This window comes from Cibotium barometz, chromosome 3, assembly GCF_041138505.1.
Source record: "Cibotium barometz isolate CiBa-2024 chromosome 3, ASM4113850v1, whole genome shotgun sequence".
Classification (NCBI taxonomy): domain Eukaryota; kingdom Viridiplantae; phylum Streptophyta; class Polypodiopsida; order Cyatheales; family Cibotiaceae; genus Cibotium; species Cibotium barometz.
In genome coordinates, this window is record NC_141048.1 from 64,493,440 (window position 1) to 64,502,575 (window position 9,136).

Genomic DNA, 9,136 nt, shown 5'->3' on the forward strand with positions numbered 1-9,136 from the left:
CAGTTAAATCATGGACATTTGCTCATATATAAATTGCACATTCCAAGGGCCTAAGGAAAGCTTGCACAAAGGCTGCCCTCTCCTGCCATTTGGAGTTCATGGCTAGGTGCACATAGAAACCATCAATCTCATGCACTTCACAAGCAACTGCCCCCCATGTGGGTTATTGTGGGCCTATTCCTTACACAAAACCAACTCTATGCATGTTATTTGTTATGCCAAGCTAGGCTTTGACAACATTTCTAGTGAAAAAAGAGTGCATTGAATGCCATTTGTGTAGTTTGGGGGAGTCCAACGTAGACATGTTCACGTACGATGAGGCATGCGAGCAAGGGGCAGTATGCATCTACCATCCTATCTAAAGGCATGTCGAGCTAAGTGCCATATCACACCTTCTTCATGGGCATTTCTTTGTTAAAGTGCTCTTTACACATATGTGGTTTTACTAAGCTTTTAATGATCATCACTATAGGTTAGAAATGAATGGGAAATCTTGACCATCCAAGCCCTCCCTCATGGAATTGGAAACCATATATATAAAGATATGAAGTCATCTTACTTTATTTCAAAGGCTTGAAACTATGAGGGTCTAGCTTCTATGCTATTACAAAATGTTTTTCCCTTCTAGTAACCATGGTATATTAAAATATTGTGACCATTTCTTGTATAAAGCAATTCCTATGGCCCTTTACATCGATGATGTTTATGCATCGCATGCGCCTTAGTCCTTGCACATTGGTGAATGATGGGAAATCATGTTGATACACACCCTCACCCATGGGAAACCTCAATTCATTAATATGTATAAAGACCTCAATTCATCTTCTAAGTTTGAGCTCAAACCTATTTCAAAATAGTTTTCCCTTCTTAAGAACCACAATTTATATAAATTATAGGATTGAAAAAATGCTTAATGTGTAACAGCCCATTGCACATAGCTCATTCAAAGAAAGACTTAAAATGACCAAATCCACCTTATGTTTCTATGAACAATTCTTTAACTCTAGTCTATGTGCTCTTATGCAATGCATGCTACATAAGCTCTCTACCCCATGCCGCTAAGAAACCACCTCTTGTGTGGCAATGTGTTCAGAACAACAAGTGACCTTGTTCTTTATCATTAATCTACTTTTAAACCCCAATAACACATGCTAAATAGTATCTTTCTTATAAAATATATAGGTCACCACCATCACCTTGTGACCTGTGAAAGCACCTCATAAATAACTTCTTAAGTGGTTCCACTTTTTTCTCACACCATCACAAAAGTGTGAACTTTTTGGGGCTTCTTCAAGCTCCTATAAACTTCTTTTCTCAATGCTTTTTCCTTCTTTCGTCATCTTTTTTTATTTATCCAACTATTGATTCTCTGAGGACCACAAGTATTGATCCTTTTGAAAATTATTATATATCTACCAATCAAATTTTTATTGGTGTACCAAAAGGTACACTGATGTGTTGTTCCCACGTACAATTCATCATTTTCTCATATTGCGATTTAAGTATCCATAAAATTATAGGTACGTAAATACATTTAAGAGCTCATTTTAATGGCTATTATTAACTATTCATGCTACAAAACCCTTTTTCTATAAAGATAAAAGGAACAAGATATCAAAGACCAACTTCAGTATTTATTTAAATGTCAAAAAAAAATTTAAACACCTACTCCTCATCCTCTTTCACTAGCCAAACAAGAGCTTAAATAGTTACATTTCATCCCACGAGCTTTTGCCACACCATACACACCTCATAGTGTTTATATCAATTATTGGCACTCATCATTCTATCAATTTCTTCTCCTTTAAGTATGTAGCACCACCATTTGAAATGGCAACTTTGTGTAGTAAATCCTTTTGTCACACATCCATTAAATACAAGATTCTCATCCAAAACCTTATTATTGGGTCAATGGGTTACCTTTAATGTCTTTGTGTTATACTGATACGATGGTTTCCTTCCTCTTAGAATGTCAACATTCTTCAATGGTGCATTATTTCCTTTGTTGTTATTCGGATGTGTTGCATAACTATGCCCAAACATATAACAATATGTGCATTGATGTGCATTGCATCACTATGTCGAAACATATTACAATATGTGCATTGCATCACTATGCCGAAATATATTACAATATGTGTGGCATTTTTTAATTCCACTTAAGTGCGTTAAAAATTAATAATGTATGATCTACTTGTGACTACATGAATACCGACTGGGTCGTGTTTATGAGACCCTCTTTCTCAAGTGCACCATCCAATTGGCAAGATTGTGTTATAATGCTAGATGGTGGTTCACTAGATATCCAGATGGTTAATTAGAGAATAATTAAGCACTAGGTAAGGTATTGCATTAAGAGTAGCATTAGCCTATTAGTATTACCCTACATTGTTTAATTAGAGAATAATTCAGCATTAGTTAAGATTTAATAAAAAATGTCATTGTATGATTAGCTTGTAGAGAAGGATTGTTTTGCTCATAACTTGAGTTCGCGAACTTAGATTGGAAATCTAAAACCACTGTTGGAATCATGAGATTAAGCTCTACAACCCTATATCTTCAGATTGACGAGATATGGGCTAAAAAATCTAATTTTTTAGCCACTAGTTAAGAGTAAGCATTTCCAACATTGTAAACTACCATGCATAAGCTCTCATTTCATATAATGCATTCACAATTAGAACTTAATTAGTAGAAGTAAGGATAAATTAAAAAATTTCTCTCTATACTCCTGTAACACAGTGAACAGAGAGTTAAAAAAATTTATTTATTGTTAATGGCTAAAAATGATATAATTTGCTTGCACTGATTAGGTGCTCTTGCTCTAATTTGATTAGGTACACATCCTCTATCATTGTTAGAGCTCTAGTAATTGATTATACATATAAAAATCATCTTGAATGATGCATTGACGGCTGGTCATTAAGTGGATTTTGGGACTAACTCTTTGATTAAGAATGTGCAACAAAGAAGGGCATGATCATCAACAACGATCATGGTGGTAGACGTCAGGTAAACAAGGTTTATTATTCTAACTTTCACCTCGCATAGTTTACTAAGGTGGAATTATAAAAACCACCTAGTTGCATTTTTACGTGCTTGCCTGTTGCATGCTATCGGGTTTTGACTTCTTGGATGATTGACATGATGAGTATAGGTAGTAAGTATTGGTAAGAAATCTAACCTTTCCTGCACCCACCTTGCACAAAAGTCATTTAGCAACATACCATCAGTCCTGTTGGCAGGTCCTCTCATCACAGAGTCCTTGAGCATGGACACGAATTTACATCTTTGCTTTCTTTGTTTGCTAGGACTAATCTTATTTGAAAATGTAATTCCATAAGGGTAAGTGAAGGAGGGTTGGGTGCTGGGAGATCCATGTAATCTATAATATAGTTCAGTGGACCACAAGTAAGTAGCTAGTCGAACTCTGTCTAAGCATATAGGTCTTAACTAAAGCACAATTTGGAATATTGCACGGTTGATAAGTTCTCCTTGGAGACTTGACTTTCATGGGTGTTTCATATTGAGAAACTTTTGGAAAGCACTCGCTTTACTTGCATGCATGGGCCACTTCTTAATTTAGAACATAGTGTATCCCTTGATCATTGGTATCCATTATGTGTTGTTGTTGAGTCTACTAGAAGCCGTGGCTTTTTGTAACTCTCATAGTTGAAAATTAAAAGATTACCTCTCTTTTGGTGGAGGCTTTACTAAGATATTAAATCCCGTTAGGATGCGTGTGATAATAGAATAACCTTGGGACTACTTTGCAATCAAGCTAGAGCGTGGAACAAAGTTCTGAGGTGCGAGTACAGATTGGACTCAAAAACCAGCCCGTGAGGCTAGGTTTCTACACCTACCTGTAACTCATGATCCTTTTAACTTTTCTCAGAACCAATTGCAAGGCAGTGGTCACTGCTTTAGTTAGATTATCTGCACACCAAATTTGGTCACAATGGACAAAAGTGGTATTTGGCCAAAATTAGTGACTTGTCTCATGAGATTTTTCCACCTGGCTAAAAATAGTAGGCAATGATCAGCAAAGGAGTTTGAGACAACCATATTGATAAACACCATATAAAAAATCACCAAATCCGGTCTTGCACGAAATGGATAATTTTTGCCTCCTGAATGGACCGAGTCAAAAACCCTTCGAGGTACTTTGTCTTAGCTGAAATTTCAGTCTAAAAAGAAGGATTTTTAGCCAAAAATTGAGGATTTTCACATCTAGTCATAACTTTTGGCCAACGTACCGAAATCAGATAGGGTTTTACATGGTCGTTGAGACTCTATGCACATACCCTTCGAGGTACTTTGTCTTGGCTGAAATTTCGTTCAAAAAAGAAGGATTTTCAACCAAAGGATTTCCACATTTGGTCATAACTTTTGGTTAGCATACCGAAATCAGATAGGGGTTTTGCATAATCTTCGAGACTCTATGCACATACCGTGATCCTATCATGTCAAAGTCTGAAAACCCTACACAATGATGGAGTACAGAGACCGAACTCAGAAACTGGTTAGATTTCCATGCCTGCTTCTAGAGGCCAATCTAGAAACTTTTTTTTGTATCTAACTTTGAGGTTACATGTTTCTAAACCTAGCCTCACACCAATTTTGGTCTCAAAGCTCACATTTTGCTATTCTTGGTGATCCCACTTGTTGATTTCTTTCGTCTGGCTAAAAATAGTTTTTTTTTGGCAGAAAAGTGTATGCATTCATGCGTATTGGCTGAAATCTAAGTCAACTTAAGAGATATTTTGGGCTGATTTAAGGCTTACTTCCATCTAGCTATAACAGATAGGGCTTTTACTCTTTCCAGGCAAGAATTTGCACCAAGGTAGATGCATATAGGGTCTACTCAAACAACATCTAAACACCTTGAATGGAGAACCATAGCAACGGATAAAATTGGACCCAAAAATGGACAAGACAAGCTAGGTTTCCACGCCTACTTCTTTCTCTCTCCCTAGCTACCCAATTCCAAAACTAACAGGTGCACCTTGCTACCAGCCACACTTGCACTAGGCACATGCCAAATTTGGTCCCATTCTAAAAAGTTTGGATTTGACCATTTATGGTATCCTCGCCTCATTTGCTTTCCATGCATAGCTGATGGCGAAAAAGTACTTCTGTGGTGGTAGTAGTGATAAATAGAGTTTTGACAACCCTCATATCCAATCTTATGTAGTTTTGACATTTTTTGACCATGTGCAGCTAAGGAGCCCTTGGACACACATGCTTCAAAGCTGAAATTTATTCAAACTCTGGAGTTTGAGGATTGAAATCAAGCATTTTTATGTTGGGGCATAACTCGTGGCCGGTTGATCCAAATCATAGGATTTTGCTCAAAGATGGCCCCACTGACCCATAGCCTAGCACTGTCAAGTTGAATTCCAGAATAGCAAGAGGGGTGTGAGAGAACAAGCCGGAATCAAAAACCTATCTGATTTCCACGCCTGCTTCTTTCTCTCTCCTCGGCTTGTAAAAGTGAAATCTGACAAGTCACTAATGCTCATGGGAGCTTGGACTACCTTCATGCCAAATTTGGTTTAACGGACATAGTTGGATCACTGCCTATTTTTAGCATTTCTTGCTAAACTTAGCTAATCATCTCGAGAAAGTAGAAGTGAAGCACCCATAGTGAGCTTGACACTTTCAACAACCTCCATGTCAAATTTGGTACCATTTGGGTTTATAAACAGACTAGATAGAGGCCTTTTTTGGTCTCTTTTGACCTTAAAAGCAAATTTTTTCTACATTTGGAACTCCAAAACCACTTGGAGAAAAGCATTCTTGGTTTGGTTGCACGATTGATCAGAACCAAACAAGATTTTGCACAGAGCTCACCCATATCACATATAATGTTGAAATATGCAAGTGAATGGGTGTGTGTGGGAACAAGCCCTTAGCTAGAGATTGTAAAAGGGAGTCAATAATTGTGTGGGTAGCAGTGAAAAGGTGAGAAGAATCTATTGGAGGAGAGAATCAAGGGTAGCATGAGTGAATATAGGGGTGTGGAAAGATTCTAGGAAAATGTGCCCCTAGATGTAGGGGAGGTGGCACAAATCAAGGAGAAATCAGTCGGGGTGGGTGCTTGGCACCTTGTGGATGTAAAAGCTATAAATTGAGGCATTGGCCTAATGAGAATTTGTTGGTTTTTGAGTATCCATGCCTATATTATACTATTAGATTAATTGTGCACTAATCCTATCTTAATCACTTTTGCTGATCATGTTGATTCTTGCATTTGATCCACCATAGCTCATCACATTGCTGCAAATTCAACATGGTATCAGAGCCTAGCTTAGCATTCAGCTGTTGTTTTAAGCCTAATCACCTTCTTAATTACTAATTAGGTGCTAATAGCTTTATAAACCATTTTTTTCACTTTCTGCAGTACCCACACTCAATGGAGCTTAGATCTCTCCCTCTACACAACTCCATTGCCTACAAAACTCACAAACCTTCTTGCCAACACACTAGCACTTAGGCGTGGCACCTCAGAAGGTCAAACCAATGTTCGATGCAGTCGAAAATTGCGAATTTGCTGGTGCCTTTTTTCTTGAGAAAAATTGCAAATTCATCATCAAGCCTTGGAATTGGAAGCATTGGAGCTAGCCCTAGTTTTTGGGTGTGCTGAACATGCTGGTGGCCTTAGAATCTTGAAATTCATCAAGGAGAAGCTACAGCAAGCTCTGGATCAAATCTGCAAAGTGACTTTGGTAAGGCAGAGATTAAAGATTCAATAGTTTGTCAAATCTTATGTTTTTGGGCTTGATCTTCTACTAGACTAATTGCTATTGATGCCCTTAAAAGGATTTGAGCTCATTTGAACCCTAAGGCACCAGATCTGGCCTCCTCGTACACTCTATTTTTTGCACACAAAATAGAAGATTAATCTCACTATTTAGTGATTAATTAGCACTAATCACTGTATTTTGGTGCAATTGATGGTTCAAACTTACCATTGGGTATCTGATACAAATCTCTATCACTTTAGTTTGCAATTTGAAGTTGGCTTGATTTCCTAGCCATCCAGTACAAAACCAACTATCCTTGGCTTTATGCAACTTTTGGTGTATTCATGCTTGTAAACTTGTTGTAATCATCATCAAACACCAAATTGGAGTCCTAAAAGGGTAGACAGTGCCCTTGAATCTTTAATTGGATCAAGAGGTAACACTCCCTTCACATCATCTCATGAGCATTGCACAAGAAGTAGCTAAATTCAAGGGGAGCAATTCCATACATGATGGCAAACAAAGACCATGTATTTCCATTTTCAGCTTCTTTTAGATTAAAGAGCCTAAATTTTTCCAAGTTTGGAACCATGGAAAAATCCTAAAGAAGAGAAATTTTGGAGAGATTGTAACTCCTAATCTAAAATCCAATCCAAATAAGATTTTTCACGAAGTAAGTCTGTAACCCATAGTCCAAGCCTATAAGTCTGTAACGCATAGTCCGAGCCTATCAAATCACTTCTCTAGGGGAACAAAGTTCTAAGAGCTTACATAGACATGTCAAAAAAGCTTTCAAGCGAAGTCAATTTTCTACGTTTAGCACTAAATTACTCACATTGTGAACCGGTTTTGAAAACTGAGAATAGGGTTGTTCTCCTGACACTTTGGACTCTTTACCCACCTAGGTTGAGTTTATTCTGACAACTTACTGGGTATTTTTAGCTAGTTTGTTGGAAACACGATTATAAGATGGGTGTATACTAACACGGGGGGAAAAACCTCCTAAAGAGGGAAAAAGTGCCGCCGTTGGTCCTAGTGTGTTCACACACATCACTACCAAATATGCCTACAAATCCCCCCTAGGAGTGATCATGTGAACAAGGGGTGAGCTGGCACTAAAAGTACAGAGTTGTGCTAAGCTCTTTGGACTATGAGAGGGAGCCCATACTAATCCGCAAAGGGTAGTACACTCAAAGATTTGCAAAAACCTTTAAACTTCTCTCGGGAGAGATTCTTCATGAATAAATCTACCATGTTGTCCTCTTGTGTTGGCACATAAGCCAAGCTGATTTCCCATATAGAACATCTCTCCTTGACATAATGATGATGCACCTCAATGTGCTTTGTGTGATCATGAAAACTCGATTCCTCGCAAACTGTCACAGCACTCTGATTGTCAGTAAAGTTGGTAGTGGCTAAGGATTTGCCAATACCCAAATCAACAAATAAGGCGTCTGAGCTAAACGCACTCAATTGTAGCTGTAAAACATTTCCCTATACTCATCTTCACAGCTAGAAGTGGCCATAGTGGGTTGCTTTTTACTGAGCCATGATATACATGAATCACCAATGTAAAAGTAAAAACCACTCGTGGACACTCGTGTGTCGTAACATCCAGCCCAATCTAAGTCTGTAAATGCATACAACTGTGATTTAACCCCCTTGGGATAAAATAACCCAAAGTGCATGGTGCCCTTTAGGTAGGGAAACACCCGTTTGATATACTGCCAATGCTTTGTACCTGGGCTATGCATAAATCTACTCAATACTGAGACCCCATAATGAATGTCAAGCTTGGTGTTACATAAGAAGATAAGGCATCCAACAACTTCTTAATATAGGCCAACATCAAAAGAGTCACCTGTGCAGCTTCAAGACTAAGTTGCAAACCTGGTTCTATAGGTGTAGCAAGGTTTGCAGCCTTCAAGATTAAGTCTCTTCAACAATGCCTCTATGTATTGTGTCGACAACATATAAGGTTTCCCCCCTTAAAGAAATAGGGGAAACCATAAGATAGTCTACTAAGTCTAACTCGAGAAAAATTTCCTACTCGTGACACCTTGACCTCAAGGATACGATTTGTAGGTAAGACCTAGAACGTGGTCTTCTAAATGACTCTTAAAATCAGATCACTCTCATAGAGTGACTGACTTTAATTCGGGCAACCTCTATTCTTATTTTTAGAAACAATGCTTTTTTTCTCATCTGTGCAAGGCACAGTCGACCTAGTCCTCTAGAGTAGAGTTGCCTTGGAACCTACTTACGTAGAACTTCCAATTAATCTGTTGGAAAGCTACCTGACTAATCGGGTCCACCCGTCCATAGGATGGTGTTGTCAGGGCACTCCATCCTCCCACTTTCCACCCAACTCACGCATCAATTTTGTTTTC